Source organism: Camellia sinensis, chromosome 9 (genome assembly GCF_055761805.1).
Source record: "Camellia sinensis isolate YWXY chromosome 9, ASM5576180v1, whole genome shotgun sequence".
NCBI lineage: Eukaryota > Viridiplantae > Streptophyta > Magnoliopsida > Ericales > Theaceae > Camellia > Camellia sinensis.
In genome coordinates this window covers 172588028-172606181 of record NC_138969.1, presented here as the reverse complement: position 1 = coordinate 172606181, position 18154 = coordinate 172588028, and positions in this window count along the sequence as shown.

Below are 18154 nucleotides of genomic sequence, written 5' to 3'. Positions count from 1 at the left end.
CTTCTTCTTCTTTTTCTTCTTCTTCTTCTTCTTTCCTCTTCTTCTTCTTTCTTCTTCCTCACCACCATCATCTCACCGCCGGCACCACTTCCCTCTCCGTCTGGCGAAACTCCGGCGACCACCATTTTTTCCGGCGAACCTCCATTCTTTTTCTCTCTTTCTCCACTTTTTCAAGGTAAATTTTTCTTTTTCTTCTTTTCTTTCTTTTGCATAGATTTGTGAAAGTAGAAATTATTTTGTAACGTTTTTGATTTATTTATTTATTTATTTTATCTGGATCTAGTGTAAAAAAAAAAAAAAATCTTAGAATGCATGTTTGTTAGAATGCATGTTTGTTAGTTTCTTTTCTTTTATTTATTTATTTTTTTTTATTTTTTTTTATGCCTATTATTATTTTTAGAATGCATGTTTGTTAGTTTCTTTTTTTAAAAAAAAAAAAAAAAAAACAGGACGCAAACCAGACTCAAGCTCGGCTAAGGAGAAAGATGAGGCCGCACGTGCGGCTTGACTCCCGCACGTGCGCAAAAAAAAAAAAAAAAAAAAAACCTCACAAATATTGGTACTAACACTACTCCTAATTTAGTTTTTTATTTATTTATTATATTTGTTTAGTTTAATTGCTTCGTAGTGATTCTGGGATAATTTAATTAGTTAGTGAACTTTAGTTTTAGTTTTATTTTTATTTTTTTATTTTTACTTGTGTAGTTAATGATTTTCTTTTAATCTTATTCTATGATGTCACTGTTCATATAAGTACTAAGTAGTTTAATTTATATTTTATTTTGTTTTGTTTTCTGAAATTTTATTTACTTTTCTTCTCTTCAAAAAATAAATAAATAAATAAATAAATAAATAAAAACAAAAAAAAAGTAAAAATAAAAATAAATAAATAAATAAATAAACATGTTTAGTTTTGGTTGTTTGATTCTATAATTTAGTCTATTTTGTAGTTTAGTTATTTTATAGTCTAGTTTAGTTTAGTTTATTTTATAGTTTAGTAATTTAATTTCATGACATGTTACTTCATTTATTTAATTCATTAATTTCGTTTTTACCAAAAAAAAAAAAAAAAAAAAAAAGGGGAAATGGGAATTGCATGTGGTACATTAATGGGCAAATTTGTTCTTTCATCATTTAGTTGATTCTCATGCTGGTTTTACGGGTATCTGTATTTCTTGTTGGTATGTGCAGGATATGAGTCGCCGTGTCACTGCTCGGGCCTCCAAAAAGGCCAGGGGTGCCTCCTCTTCGGCGCCACCACCACCATCATCACCACCATCCTCGCCCCCACCACCAGGAGACTTGCCCCGGCCGGAGTGGACTTCACGGCCTCTTCATAAGCTCACACAGTTCAACCTGTCATTTTTTCAGCAGGACGAGGATACTACTTGGGCGGTTGAGCAGCTCCGACTCCGGCAACAGTTGGGCATTTGTGCTGTGACAGCGCCCACTTATCCTCGCTTGGTCCGATTATTCTACCAGAACCTGCATGAGACACCCACTGCGATTGGACTGCTCTCTGACATTGATGGTCATGTTGTTCACATCACCTCGGCCATGATTGCCAAAGTGTTAGAGTTTTTCGCCAAATCGGAAGATCAGCCTTTCCCGGAAGTTGAGGATCGCCAACCCGTACCTCGCCTCATCCAACAATACTTCCGGGAGCCCACGGTGACCCCAGTTTCACATGCTTGCGGCGAAGCAAGCTACCTAGCCGCTTGCTTCTCCTTGATTCCGTAGTCCATAAGAATGTCCTTCCACTTGGGCATCGAGCTGAGCGCCGTTTGGAGTTTGTGCGGGTTTTACACGGGTATCAGCTTGGCTATCAGGTCCCGCTTGAGGATTTCATTTTGCTGCATTTGCAGAAATTTCTACGAGAGGCAGTTCGGCCTACTCCTCTGCAGAACCTGACTTGGTCCCTACCATTCGCCAATTTGTTGACACTTGTGTTTGCGCTGAACCACCTCCCCATTGCTGAGGATGAGGAGATTGATAGAGGGTATCCGACATTCGGCCAGCGGGAATGGCAGCACAGCATATCTCGCATCCCACAGCCGGTAGGTGCCCCGGTTGATGAGGCCCAGGACCCCGTCCATGACCACCCAGCTCATCCTGTTCCCCCTGTGCCTCCCCAAGGGGACCCACTCTACATGACTCGCGAGGAGTACTTACAGCTTCAGCACTCTGTCGATCAGGTCCATCATACTCTTCGTGATCACCACCAGAGTCTCATGGAGTTGCGCACGGATTTCCAGGCTTTTCGCGACTATTCTCAGGCGCGTTTCGATCAGCTCCACGCCGACAACCTCGCCATCCAGCAACAGGGTCAGGATAATGCCTTCGAGACGCGCGCTTTGATGCAAGCCTTGTTTGCCCAACATTTCCCACCACCACCACCACCACCGGCTTCTCCCTAGTACCCGCCTGTATCTTGCTTTGTCTCTTTTATTTTTATTTTTATTTTTATTTTTCATTATCTTTTCAAAAAAAAAAAAAAAGTGAAGTGTGTATATGTTACTCTCTGCCTGCCTGGATGTGCACCTACAATTCTTGTAATTTTCTCTCATTTCTCTTTACTTTTCCATTGAGGACAATGTCATATTCAAGTTGGGGGATGAGGGTTATATTTTATTTTGTGCATTCCTATTTGGCTCATAATTCATGCTTATACCTGTTTCACTTGACTGCATTACTTCACCTGATGTGACCTTTTGCTAGTAGGGTGATGATATTTGCATATGTTATTTGGAGATCATAGTAGACTTGTATGAAAAGGATTTATTGGGTAGATACTTGCATGCCATGTTTGCACGAGGAGAGTTGTCTATGTTTGTGATTTTAGTACACTTGTCATGAGTATGCCTTAATTCACATGAGCACACTATCATAGCAGTGATCTTTTTATTATAATCCCTGGTGTACATCATTGATAATAGCTAGAGTTACAGAAAAGAATAAATGAGGAGCCAAGATTCTTTAAAAAAAAAAAAAAAAAAAAAAAGAAAGAAAAAAAACTTGACTAGTTTGGGTCCGTAGCCTTTTTAACTTGAGTTATTAAGCCCGTAGGGGTGTCTCTACACCTAGTGCCCTAAAACCGTCTGGTTTGGGAGTCATTGGCCCAAAAGTTGCTACATGGGTTAATTAGAAAACTTAAGGGACTTAGACATTGCACAGTTAAGGAAAAATAAGAAGAATGATTTGTTCGGATTCATAGCCTTTTCAACTCGAGTTATTAAGCCCGTAGGGGTGTCTTTACACCTAGTGCCCTAAAACCATCTGGTTTGGGAGTCATTGGCCCAATGCTCGTTACACGGGTTGATTAGAAAGCTTAAGGGATCAAGACATTGCACAGTCATTAAAAAAAAAAAAAAAAAAAAAAAAAAAAAAAAACTTTGAGAATCTTTGCTGCAACAGGTTAGTTTTTCTGTATATGTTGGGTGTTATTATGAGTTACACTGGGCTATTATAGTGGATAGTTAACTAATATGGAGATTGCACTTTACACCAAGGGTACTCATGACTTGTCTACTAGCATGCACAAGTATAGGGAACTTTACTTTTGTATTAACTGAATTGTGGTTTTGACTCAATAGGTTCCTTCATGCTTGTCCACTGTGCCTTTAATGACTCATGATGTCTCAATATCACACTGTAGTGGCACATAAGTTGATTGTTAGGTGGAGTAGTGTGGTCATTTGTTGTTGAGTATATATGAATATGTTAATGTTTGTGGGTATCATTTCTGGAAACCCTCACGAGACTTTACTCGTCCACCTGGGGTCATCTTGTGGTTTAAAGGCTTGTTGTATATGCTAAATGCAACCGTTTTCCCACGAAAGAGGAAATAGATAGATTTTGTTTAATGTTATTTTATTTTACTTGCTTGAGGACTAGCAAGTAGTAAGTTGGGGGATGTGATTAAGGCTGAAATGTACATCATTGAGGCCGTTAATTAGAATCTCTTAACTTCACTTGTTGGTCAAACTGTATATTTTATGTGTGTTGAGTGTCAATCAGGTTATACATCGTCGGAGCATAAAATGAGCAAAAAGTCAAAATTTGGGCAGAGTTGACTTTCCCGCACGTGCATTGACTTTCCCGCACGTGCGTTGACTTTCCCGCACGTGCGTTGACTTTTTCTGGGAAAGTCAAACCGACGTTTTAAACCTGTTTGGACGAGATTGGAAGCATAAAAAGACAAGAAAAAGGCTAGATTAGGGTTCTGAAATTGTTTTGACCTAAAGAGGGAGGCTAGGGTTTGAAAAAGAGGAAGAAACAAAAAGCTTCAAGGATGTCTCCCATGCTGATTCCTTCTCTTTCTACTTCCTTCCATTCCTCCATGAGTGGCTAGTCTTCTTTTCTAGGGTTTTGATGAAACCCTAGCCATGTAATTATGTAGTTTTCTTTTTTGATTTTAAATTATGTAAAGGTTTGAACTATTGTATGGTGTTTTAGAAATTCTTTATATATGATCTTCATTATCTTTTCAAATATTTGACTTTCTGTGATTGTTGAATATTATCCATACATGAGTTTTCTATTCCTTCACATTCAAGGTATGGGACGAACCATGCTACGAGGAACGAGTCGTATCACTACCCTAGTTTAGAGTGAACGATTCGTATTGCTTGAGATGGTTCGTGCTCGTACATTGAATGTGATAATTTTCTTGTTAAATGCTTTGAGCTTGTAGTTGTGAAGCATTAATTCGTTCAAACCATAGCATAATTAATTTCAATTGGAAACCCTAATTATGTGGTTAGTGGTGAATTCTCTACCCTAGGATTTTTCCCCAATTTAGTAAATCCAATTTCATTTATTATTGATAATTTAATTCCTTAGTTTAATTTATTTGTTATTAAATTAGGTTATGATCATTCAATCTTTTTATCAAAATTAATTTAAGAATTTAACAATTAAATTAGTTTAATTTCACAATAGTCCCTGTGGATCGATACCTGGACTTGCCATTATTCTGATAGAATTTGGTATAGTTTAGTATTAAATTTTAGTGTGTTCAACGACCCATCAACGCCCTAAACAACCCCTCAAAGTATGTCTCTCACATCATGAGAATGATTAAATTGAATTTGGTTTCCATGTAAAGAAACAAATTAGTAGGTTCTACTAATTATTATCAAATATTTTCGTTTTAAGTTCTCTCCTTCAAATTTTAACCACAATTATGGAATTGAAAAAAAAGAAATAGTTTATTTTAAATTAAAATTTCATTCCACAAACTTTTCTCTCCGGTTTTAAACATTTTTTTTCATTTTTAATTATTTTATTTGTTTCAATACATTTTTTTTTTTTTTGGGTGATAAATTTATAATGATTTAACTCAATTCTCAAAGTACGTCTCTCACACATAGGAATGAACTCCTTATTCATGTAAAATATAGAGTTTAAAGATGAGTATTATTTTAATATATGAATAATGATTCATTCCCCTAATTTTGCTCTCTAAAATTAGGGAGATTAAAGAAAAGATCAAGAGGAATTTTGTTATATCTCTTATTTTATCACCTCTAATTACACCTCTAATGAGGTGAGAAACAATTTTGAAAAGAGAAAGAAGAGTTTGAAAAAAATTGATTATTTGGTATTGTTTGTCATCTCATTAAAACTGTAATTAGTGGTGATGAAATGGGGGATAGGGCATTAAGAGAGAGAGAGAGAAGAGTGTGAGACCGTTTCACATGAGGGTGTGCTACATCATTGGAGGTGGAATTGGAGGGTAAAATTAGGAGATATAACACCACTCTTAATATATATACCAAAAAAAAATGACCTCAGTTAATTGAACTCAAATCAAACAAAATACATAAGAAAATTCAAAATATAGTCAAAATTTATAATAATCATATCAGTTATTTAATATTAATCATATAGTCATTTTTTTTTAAGTGATAAGAATATTTACATCAAACTTTAAAATTGCAAATCCATGTAAAATTCTTTGGTAGTGGTGGGTAGAGTTTTAGAAATATGATTTGAGAATAAAATTATATTTTGAGTTTGTGAGTTTTAGGGTTGGTTTGGAATGTTCTAAAAAAGTGTACTTTTTGACTTATTGCCTTATATGGGTTGGGTTTGGGTTTGGGTTGGGTTTGATGTGATGTGTTAGAGAGGTGATGTGATTTAAATAAGATGATGTAATTTAAATAGGATAGTAACTTTTTGACTTTTTGTATTATTTTCCTTAGAATTATGATTTGAGTGCAGAAAATTTGTTTGGTTTTGAATTTAAAAAAAAAGTTTTGAATTGAGTATTGAATTGAATTTTGAATGTTTGATGTGACATGTGAAATAAGAAAAATTGTTTGGTTATGAGTTTTTAAAAGAGTTTTCAAAACTTAATTCACAAAAGTTATAACTCATAACCAATCACAAAAGTTATAACTCATAACCAAACACACAACTCAAAATTCTATCGAAAATTCCATTCAAAACTCATAACCAAACTCTTTTTAACATTCAGATTTAAAAAAAAAATGTCATTTTGGTCCCAAAAAAATAATTTTTATATTTAAAAAATATCAAAAACAAATATAAATTTCCCCTCCCCCCTAAATAATAGGTAGCGATTGGCGATTAGCGAGTGCAAAAAAAAAAAATTACACTATTCTGGTCAATCAGCTGGACAACCGGTCGGACATCCAGGAGATGACCGGGTAAATTCAAAATCCAAAAATCTTCTACTTTTCAAAATGGAGAACACGAAAGAGAGAGAGTAGCTAAATGTGAAGAAGAATTACATTTTGAAATGTGTGGTGGAATCATATTTTGAAAACTCCATCCAAACATGAAATGCAAATGAAAGGATGAAATTATATTTACAAAACATAACCAAACACAACTTTTTATTTTCCATTAATTGAGAATTTTGCAATATCATAACACCTTGGAGAATATGCCCAAATGATGATAACATATATGTCCATCACTTTGGAATGCTTTAATAACAAAAATGATACGCCTTGTTTGGTTTATTTTTGTAGCGTAGTTTTTGAGATAAAATATACAAAAACTTGTTTGGTTTGTCTCCTTTCAGAAATAGTTTTGAAAAATTATTTTGAGGAGAAAGTTTTAAAAAAAGTGATTGATTTAATGTGTATGAGAGAGAGTGTGAGTGATTTTGGAAAGTAAGTAACTAAACAAAATTTTGAGATTTTTAAAATTTTTTTTTTTTGGTTTGATCACTTTTAAAAATTTATTTATAGAAAATTTTTTCTGAAAAACAAACTAAACAAGACCATAATCTCTAATTTTACCACTCTAAACAAAACTCTAATAATTAGAGTTTTTAATTTCTTTTTGGCTTTCATAATTGATAATGAGGCTTGGTTTGGGAAGTAGGTTGGCTTTTTGACTTTTTGACTTTTTTGGCTATTTTAGCCTGGGCTAAAAAGATTGGTTTGGGAAGGGCTTTTTAGCTTTTTGACTTTTTTGACTTTTTTTGTGAGAGAAGAATGTAATGATTATAGGTTGGATGTGATGTTTTGTTTGTTATGGCTAAAATAGCCTATTTTATTTTTTGTGACTAAAATAACCAAAAAAACCTGAAAACCATCTTGCCAAACAGAGGCCCCCTCCAAATGTACATGACTCGGATCTAGTTTTTTTTACCAAAAGTAATAGTAATGATAAAGATTTTTACAAAATATAATTCTCATAATTTTTAAAATATTTTAAATTATTTACATCAGTGTCAAATACAATTTTAAAAAAAAATCAAATATACATCAATAAAGATCATAAAAGTACTCTTTTATGTGGTCCAAACATTTTTCCCAAGGAATAATGTTTTAGAGCACTAAATTAGGAGCTCTAGAGTATCATTAATAATGTGGCACAGTGGCCCCCACTAAAGTGATGTGATGTTTTGACTTAAGTTTGTTTTTTTTTTTTTAGCTCATTAAAACTATTAGTGATCCAAAAATTAGTGAGATGAATCACCACTCTTCCCCAAATCCAATTGCAATTTGCACTCGCCGCCGCCAAAATTTCAGTACAATCCGCGTGAACGCAATGTAAAAGTCTTTCTGACATGACATGGCTTCAATAACCTTACCGTGTGCCTCACGAAATATTATATTATTATTAATATAAAAAATGTTCCGTAACTCGAGAAAGTGAGGCTTGAATGACTCGAATAATATGAAAAATATTATCTTACCGATAAGAGAATCTAAAAATATTCTAAAACGACGTCGTTTTGAAATTTCGAGCCACTCAAACCACGAAAAATTCGAGCTATTAATATATATGCTACATTTTTTGTCCATTGACAATTTATCATGGGATAAAATTTCATATTTGAAATTGAAGATTTTGGGCGTTGTTTGATTTTGGTGTTAGGTTAAATAATCACAAAAAAAAAAATTAAAAAATCACAAAAAGTCCAAAGTCATAAAAAAAATAAAAAAATTTACTATTCCAAAGCTAAAAGCTAAAAAAGTCAATCAAAAATACCAAACGAACAAAAAAGTCTCAGGTTAAAAGAGTAAAAAAAACTAAGAAGTCAACTAAAAAAATCATTGCCAAATGAAAACTGAATTTTTTGTTTTTTGAATTTAAAGTAAAGGAAAATAAAATCATCTAATTATATAAGCTTTGAAATAAATATATGTAAGAAAAAAATGTCAATATAAGATATATGTAGCACAATTAAAAATACAAAAAAAAATATTTAAAACTACTTAATCTACATAAGAATGAATTATAAATGAGGACTATTATTGATTTTTAGGCAAAAAGAAATTACTTGAATAAATTGATCAAACTCAAATCAAACAGAATTCAGATAAATATTAAAAAATATCAGGTAAAATTCATAATAATCATACTGGTTGTTTATTCCTTTGTAACTAATTGAATATCCTATCAAAACTTTAAATATTTCACGAAAATTCAAGAGAAAAAAAAAAAAGAAGATAATAATTAACCTTTTTTGAATAATAACTATAAATTTATTATAATTATTGTCACCTAAGGTGTAAAATAAAAAAAAAATACAAGATAAATTTATTCTAAATATATATATATATATATATATATATTTTTTACCATGTATAGCACGGGTACACTGCTAGTACATATATATATATATGAATGCTAAGATTTTAAATAGGTTATTGATTAATTTTCATGATTTTCTCCTAATATATAGATTCTAATTCAAATGTGATAAGTATTCAAACTAGAGTGATTTTTCTCATAAAATATAGATTTAATTTTCATTCTTTTGTGCTAAATCTAAAATTGGGATTTTTAGTCCTTTGGATACTACGGGATTAAATGGGTTATTAGAAATTAACTTGAATCAATTGGTACATAAGTACTAAAAATGAAATTTTTAAAAAAATCTCCCAAAATTAATCCTTGGATCATCATCACAAATTAGTCCAGTGCCTAGACTGTTAGTCAAATTTCCGTATTGAATATGACATTTTTTTTTTTGAAGAAGCCTAGCAGCAGCACTAATTTTTGTCATGTAATGATGTTGAATCACACGTATTTTTGGGTAAATTATCACTTTGCACTCTTGGATTTTTCATTAAATTTTATTTTGGTCTCCATATATAAAATCATAATAGTCAATTCTTACATTTTTTTATGAAATTTCACTTTGATCTCTACACATAAAATCGTAACAATTAATCCCTTCTATTTTTTTTTTTCCTTATCAAATCTATATAAGTGTCAATATTCTCTTTCTGTTACTCAATTGTTTAAATTTTTAACAGAATTCAGTAATATAACAAAAATATGACTACAAAATGATGATAAGAAAGGAAAATTATTCCTATTTTCTATCAATACACACTTTGTCCTACGTGATAAGCACGTAAGAGTTATATAATGCTATATATATATGTGTGTGTGTGTGTTCGAACATCGAAAATTGGGATAAAGAGATAAGAAAACAAAACTTTTGAAATAAAAAAAGGCAACAGACAAATCGAAAAAAAAGAGAGGAGTAAATAGAAAAGCTGTGTTAATGTGGAAAACAAAATTTTGAGATTTTAATTTATACAAAACCCTAATTCTTCTTCTTAATTGTTCACAATCAGGGTTTTATTTTATCCTAGTACAGTCATAATTTGATTTATTGTAGGACAAAGTGTTTATTGGTAGAAAATGTGTAATTTTTCTCTCTTACTCTCATTTTGTAGTTACATTCTTGTCACATAACTGAATTCTTTTTACTTTTTTTTTATATACTTAAAAAATAAAATATTTGTGAATAATTCATATATGTTTTATTTTTTAAATATATCTAAATTACATGCATTTAAAAAGTTTTTAAAAAATTAATTAAAATGTGAAATAATTTCAATAAAAATGAAAAAACTCAAAAATAACCAAAACAATAGCATCACACATTTGGACTTTGGCTCTTGCTCTATAAAATCCATAAACAACAACATCAAAATCAGATAATATTTCAACCCATGGGAAGGGCTGGATTTGGGTGGCTACTGTGCGGGGTGCACAACAGTCGCTGTTGTGCATTTAAATGAGGCCATTTTGGGACCTATTTCGATAATTTGAACCATTCACATTTTAAAATACATCAAGTAGAACATACCTGAAAAAAATCAAGTTAATTGGATATTATTTACATTTTCATCCACTCACATTTGTATTCATTTTAATACTTTAAATCAAATTGTTATTTATTTTTGTAGATGCAAATATGAGTGGATGAAAGGGTAAACGATATCTGATTAACTTAATTTTTTACAGGTATATTCGACTTATGTATTTTAAAATGTGAACAGTTTGGATTATTGAAATGAGCTCCGAAATAGACCCATTTAGATGCACAACAGTGGCTGTTGTGCGGGGTATACAACAGCCACCCCTTGTCTGGGAAGAAATATGTACGATATGTACCTCATATCTAAAGAATAGAATAGTGTAACTTATACTTCTTCGAGTCATAATTAAAAATAAAATAAAGGGTAAATTACACTTTAACCCTCTGTGGTTTGCCCAAAAACTACGGAGCCTACCTGTAGTTTCATTTGTAACACTTAAACCCCTAAACTTAATACCAAATTGTAATTTTTGACAGATCCATTCATTTAACTAGAGCGTGAGATTCACGAACATAAAAGTGTAAGCAACACTCTCCCCTGCCAAAAATGTTACATTCTTGGACCAAAACACCCCTTCTCTCTCTCTTCATTATACAAATATGCAACAAACACATTGAGGCCTCTGAAATTGCCCAGATTTCTTCCTCACCGAACAACAAAACCAGCCTGAAATTCAACGCCACCATCCATCTCCTTCTCATTTTCCTTTCCTTATCACTCACTTCATCCAACAAACCAAGGCGATACCCACTGTGACACCATTCCCATTTAGCAGCACTACATCTAATATATATATATATATATACACATCTTCAAAAGAAAATCTCCAAATAAATTTGTCAAATGGATTGGACCCAGTTAGAATTAAAGGAAATTATTTTTTTGAATTGTTCAATAAAAGTTGCAAATTATAATGCAAAGAATGGTTGGAACTTGAAATAGTTTTTACCTCACAACTTCATATTTTTTTGGTCCAAGGTGTTGTATATAGGTGGCTGCTTCAACTAGGACAACCATGGCTTCTTCCATAAAAAGAAAAAAAAAAGAAAAAAAAACCAATGGTAAGTGCTAAAGAGAGGGGAGAAGAAGAAAAAGAGAAAGTGAAAAGGAATAGAAAGAAATAGTTCAAACTCACTTTTTCTTCTCCTTATATTTCTTATCACCACCATTTCTCTCTAAAAATTATCCAAACCCAATTTTTTCCTTATAATTCAAATTAGTAACAAACCCAACCCATGGAGTCAAACAATTAATAGGTGTAACGTTTAGATTTTTGAAATTGCATTGATGGGATTCATGCCAACAAAACCCACTTTCTCTTCTCCAAACCGCATGCACAAACAGACTCAAAAATATCAAAAATTCAAATTTAAACACACCACTTCAAGACCTTATATCTCTTTCGTTGTAATTTCGTTTTGCCTCATTTTTTAGTTATTGGATTCACCTCACGACCTAGTTTTCGTATCACTCCTTACACGCCTCATTCCACTTCTTTTCGCATGCTTTCGGAGCTCTGAAAATTGACCAAAAATAACTTTTTTTTCTTCCCGTTTCTGACATTTCTTCGGCCCATCTTTCGAACTCCATAATTTTCTTGGTTCTTAACTGTTTTGCCCCGTTCTTTCACCAATCTCTTCACCTTGCTTTATACTTCATCCTACGCAACCTCGTTTTCTCACTTCTTGTTGCAATGGGTTGTTTCGGTATGTCAAAATTTGTCCAAAAACCAACTTCACACATTCCAAAGCAATATCTCCAAATCTATTTCTTTCCTTTGTCATCATCCTCTCTCTTCTGCTACGTCATCTGTAGCACTCTGTGAATGGTGGTTCTTGGTTTTGACGGAGCTGGGCAATAGTGGTCGTGACGGTCAAACGGTGACAACAGAGTTCACGGTGATGGTGGTCGTGGAGCTTGTTGGTAGTGTGATGAACCTTGGTTGTGAAAATGGATGAAGGAGGTGGGTTTGGTGTTGAAAGGTGGTGGTGATATGGTGTTCATGGTGAGAGTGAAGATGGAGAGAGAGATACGAAACAATACAAATGAAATGACTGAGTAGAAAATATCTAAGGGCATTTATGACTTTTTATTACTTCTGTTACGTTCGTCCAAAATTACAGTTTGGTATTAAGTTTAGGGGTTTAAGTGTTACAAATGAAACTACAGGGAAGCTTTGTGTTTTTGGGCAAACCACAGGGGGTTAAAATGTAATTTACCCTAAAATAAAATAAAATAAAATTTGTCATAACTAAACAGAACATGATATGTAATTATAGATCTCATAAGTCACAACTAAAATAATGTCATAACTAAAAGAAAATTGCATAACTAAGGGTACATATGATACACTCATTTTAAGGGTGTGCATATTAGAATTTCCCTCAATCATATTGGCTACAACAATTACAGAAATGATACATCCCTCTAATTTGGGAGTTCTAAAAGAGTATTAATGATGTGGAAAACAAAAAAATAAAAAAAATTAAGGTCAAAATATCACATTACATAGGACCTACACACCAATTAGAGCTATTAGAGCTCTTAATTTAGAGCTTCTAATTTTTTTCCAACAATTATTGTACTTTTTCCTTCTTAGGTATTTCAATATACTATCAGAGATTTTATTGGGGAGGAGTCAATGTATATACATAAAAAAAATATTGAATTAGTGTTGATACATTACTAATTTAATATAATTTTTTATATTAGCGTTGTGAAAGAAATATTTCGTGAGATAACTAAACAAACCTAATAAATAGTTTTTTCAATTTTGGACTATTAGATCTCAGTATATAATCGGTTAAATCAGTGTTTTAAACGATTTTATTAATTGATATAATCTAATAAATAAAAAGTGAAAAATGTTTAAAATCCCTGAAAAATGTTTAAATTTACACTCAATGGCATTGTGTTAGTTGATTTGTTTAGAAGTCAATCAACCTAGACTCAATCAACCTAGACCCAACCCTTGCCTTCTAAGAGTGAAGTTTTAGATTATCTGACATGACTCATAAAAAAGTCTACATACCATTTGATTTGTAAAATTCAAAAAATAAGTGGCACGTAGCTCGCGTTTTAATAAATTCAACTAGATAAAATTAATGATATTATTTAAAATATGAAATAATTAGAGATCATTTCAGTAGGCATTGTAAAATACTAATGAAATAAAAAAATTAGTAAAATAATTCTTATAAAATTAAAAAAATCTCTAATAATAAATTGTCAAATATAGGATAAATTGTCAATAATCCTAATTCGAATACAAAGCAGCTAAGTTAATTTCTTGCTAAATACAAAAATAATAATGAAAATTAATTAATTAATTAATTAAATCCACATTTGGATATTAAAAACTTATTAGAAATGTGCCAAATCAAATGGCACTAAAAATGAAAATTTCAAAATAAAATTATTAGTAAAAGAAATGTTTTCATAAGGTACAAAACACAAATTCAAAAGACCTTGAAGCAATTTTGAGACAATTCTAAGTTGGTTTGCCAAAATTCTATTTTTACTCTGGCTATATATCAACAAGTCTCGGTTTAACTTTTGTCGATGTTATTGTTTTAAGAACTCTCTAGCTACTTGTTCTATATCAATTTTATTTGAAAATTTCAGAAGTTGATATGTATATTGGTGGTAGAGACATTCACAAAGAAATAAACCTTGGCCTAGATGATTACACAATCAATGACATCATAATTATTTTTTTTACATTAATTTTATTTAGAATAAATTACATTCTAATTTATTTTTTATTTTTTATTATCATTCACCTAACCTAAATACTTTTAAAAAATAAAATATTTGTGAAAAATTCTAAAATCAATTAATAAATATAAAAGAAAAACGAAAATGTACTATTTTTTTGTATTTTGTATTTTGTATCTTTTGAATTTTATTTTTGTTTTAAAATCATAAATATTTTACTTTTTAAGTATATTTAGGTTAGGTGCATCTAAAAAGTTTTTTAAAAAATGATTAAAATATTTAAAATGTTCACCAAAGACACAAAAATATTAATAAAAAAAACTCAGAAAGTGTATTTCAAAACTCAAAATAAAACAAAATGACCTCTCTTAAGATTTAGAGAATACACAATTTTGGCATAATTACATTATGATTCCTTAAGGTTTTAATTCATACACAAATTAACTCTTTTTTATTAATAATTCATTAGTCATATAAATGAAAAAATAATGTTGTCATTTTTTTTACACTGAAATGTATCTTCCTTTTTTATCTTTATATTTTTCACGCTATTTGTATTAATTTTGATCGTTTTAATTAGCCTTATTAAAAGATAAATTAATATAATTATATCAAAATTATAAAACTACTTGTATTTTTTTCAAGACTCAAAATTTTATTTTTATTGCTTAGCCTCCGTTTGGGAAGTGGGTTGACTTTTTGACTTTTTGGCTTTTTTGGCTATTTTAGCTTGGGCTTAAAAGCTTGGTTTGGGAAGGACTTTTTGGCTTTTTGACTTTTTTGAGTTTTTTGTGAGAGAAGAATGTAATGATTATGGGTTGGATGTGATATTTTGTTTGTTATGGCTAAAATAGCCTATTTTATTTTTTGTGACTAAAATAACCAAAAAAACCTACAAACCCACTAGCCAAACACAAGCTTAATGTGTACGTTCACAACAACTGATAAAATATAATGAATAGCTACTTTTTATAAATTAAAAGACTCCATTCCCTTGCATGATGCTAGAGTAAATTCCTCCAATAAAGATTTACTTAACCATGCAATGAAATTGTTACTAAAAGCATTTTTTTTCTTTATTAGTAGGCTTGAGATTGACCTTTTTAATAATTTTTAGATTATTTTTTTAACGAGTTTTACTCTTTAGATTCTAGTAAACTAAATGGAACAGAAAAGAAAAAAAAATGTACAAAAAATAGAAACAATTTTTTTTTTTAGCGTTTTCATATTTTTAGATTTTTTTTTAAATTGCTTTTAAAATTCTTCTACACCTAACAAGTAAAAAAATTGAAACAATTTAAAAATAAATAACAATAAAGACTTTTTTTTATTTTAAATAGACTTTTTATGTTGATGCCGAACTCACCTAAGTAATGTTTAGTGTGCAGAATATATAAAATGATATGTGTGTGAGTGATTTTCTGACCACACTGCCCGCTTAGTAACCAACTGGAGAACACCGGCAGAATAGATGACACCTGGCTGACCTGCAACAGAAAGAGAAAATTCCGGCGGTGGTTCGTCCACCTGGGAGCACTCTAACGATCAAGTCAGTATATCTCTCAAAGATAAATCAAATGCTAAACTCACAAGGTTGAGTATCAAAAGCATACCTTAGACCCATGGGGGTGCCTCTCTTTTATAGCCAATACAATCCTAGTCCCAATAGAAGCCTAACTTCTATGGACTCAGGATTACTGCTAATCTTGGATTCCCAGTAAGATTAGGATAAACTCTCTAAGAGTCTTATCTTAATACAAACTAAAGTCTTCTCTTATTCTAGGACTCTTGTCCATATCTAGGTTGAGTTCCCTCTTTATTCTAGGACTCTTGTCCTTTATCTGCTTATCTCGGATTCCGATATCTTCGAAGATAACCTCGACCTTGCCGAGATCACCTCGGCGTCACGACCAGGACACGTGGCACCTCGGCTGACATGTCGGCATCACCTTGCCACGTGTTAGTACTCAGAAAATATATCTCCACAACTGCCCCCTAGGTTTTATTACCTCGGCATTCTGAGGTGATGGAACCTATACTGTTCGTTCATCTATGCCCCTTTGTCAGAGATCAAACTCGTCGACCTCAAAGTTCCCTGGACCTTACTGTCCACTTGTGTCAAGTATCAAGATTCATGCCTTTCATGCTACTTGAGATCGCACCTCCTAGCCGAGGTTTATGGTTCCATCAATTCGTAAACTCCAGAAGCTTTGTAACTGCGTATGAGCTACCATGCATACGCTCCTCAACCGTTTTGTTCATACATTCATCCCTTACTTGCTTGTACGCACTTATCAGGTTTGCGTCGTTTCTGCGTACGCTGCCTGACAGGTACGTCACCCAAGGTACAATTCCTTTGTCGCCTTTTTTGAGTTTTCAACAAAGCTTTCTCTCGTTCCCTTTGTCTTCTCATTTTGCATTCATTCATGTGCTTTTTGTGCTAAAACTTTTCTCTTTTCAAAAAAATATCCCTAATCCTTCATTAATCTCTTTTCAAGCTTTCTGCAACTGCTCCGTTCACACTCTCCGGTGGGTTTCCTGATTTCCAGTCACCTATTTGACTCCGACGATCTTTATATTGGCGTTCATTTGGTAGGTTCATAAATTCTCACTTTTTTATTAAGCTCAATCTTTCAGAACTCTTCTGATTTACTTTGAATCTGTTTATTTTCCATCTGTGGCCTTCTGTTCTTGTTTGTCTTCAAGTTTTTGATTTCTTATTGCTAAAATTCCTGGAACTGTTCTTGTCATATCCGCTTTCTGTTGCTAGCATCATGTCTGGCTCATTACTTTCTTGTTCCTCACATACTTACTTAGTGCCTGTGTTTTATTCTTTCAACTGTGTCATCTTCTTGACTCTGTTTTTTCTCTTCTTGTTTTTCTTGTTGTATTTCTAGATTCTTGCCTTCGTTTCTGTTTTCTGCATAGTCTTAGAACCACATCTCTTCTTGAAATTGTTGTCGAGATAATGGTAGAGAAGCTCTCCCAGCTGACTGTCAATGCTGAACCACCGTCAACCGTTGTAGTAGATTAGTCCGACGTTCTTGTCTTAGTCCCTAGTTCTTAGGGTCTTCATCTTTGTACTTTTGTTTTCTTTGCATATGTAACCTTTTTTGCTTCTGAAAAAAGTCTGTTGTTGGCCAATGTTAACATTCCTTGCTCCTTGATTATCATTTCTTCTTCCACTGCATTTGATAGCCATGTCGGGTAATTGATTTCTCGGATGGTCCTAGGCTCTAGAAGTCTGTCTACTTCTTCCTCTACTACTTCGACATGCATCAACGTCGGTCCTCTTGCTCATTGGATTACAGGTTTGGCCGACTTGTCGACGTTCAGTTGGTGGCAAGTGACCTCGGGGTCAGTTCCAGGCATTTCGTAAGGTGTCCAAGCAAATACCTCAATGTTTGCTCTAAAAAAAAGCTTCTAATTCTCTTTTTTCTTCTTCGGCTAAGCCTGAGCCGAGAATAAAGAAGCGTTCTTCATCCCCCTCCTGGACGAGGATTTTCAGTGCCTCTTCTCTCCTTTCGACTGGCTCCTTGCCGACATCATTTAGGACCTCTACGTCCTCGTTTTCAATCTCTGCCTTCTCTGATTCTCGAATGCTGCAAGTGGATTTCATTGCTGCCATAGAGCAATTCTTCGCCTGCAGTTGATCCCCTCTGACTTTTTCAATCCCATGTTCTGTTGGGAACCACAGTAGTTGATGCAACGTTGAGGGAACTGCCCCCATTGCATGCAACCATGGCCTTCCCAAGATGATATTGTATGGCGAGGGCGTGTCAATCACCATGAATTCTGTCTTGATGATCTTCTAACTGCTCTTGCATGAT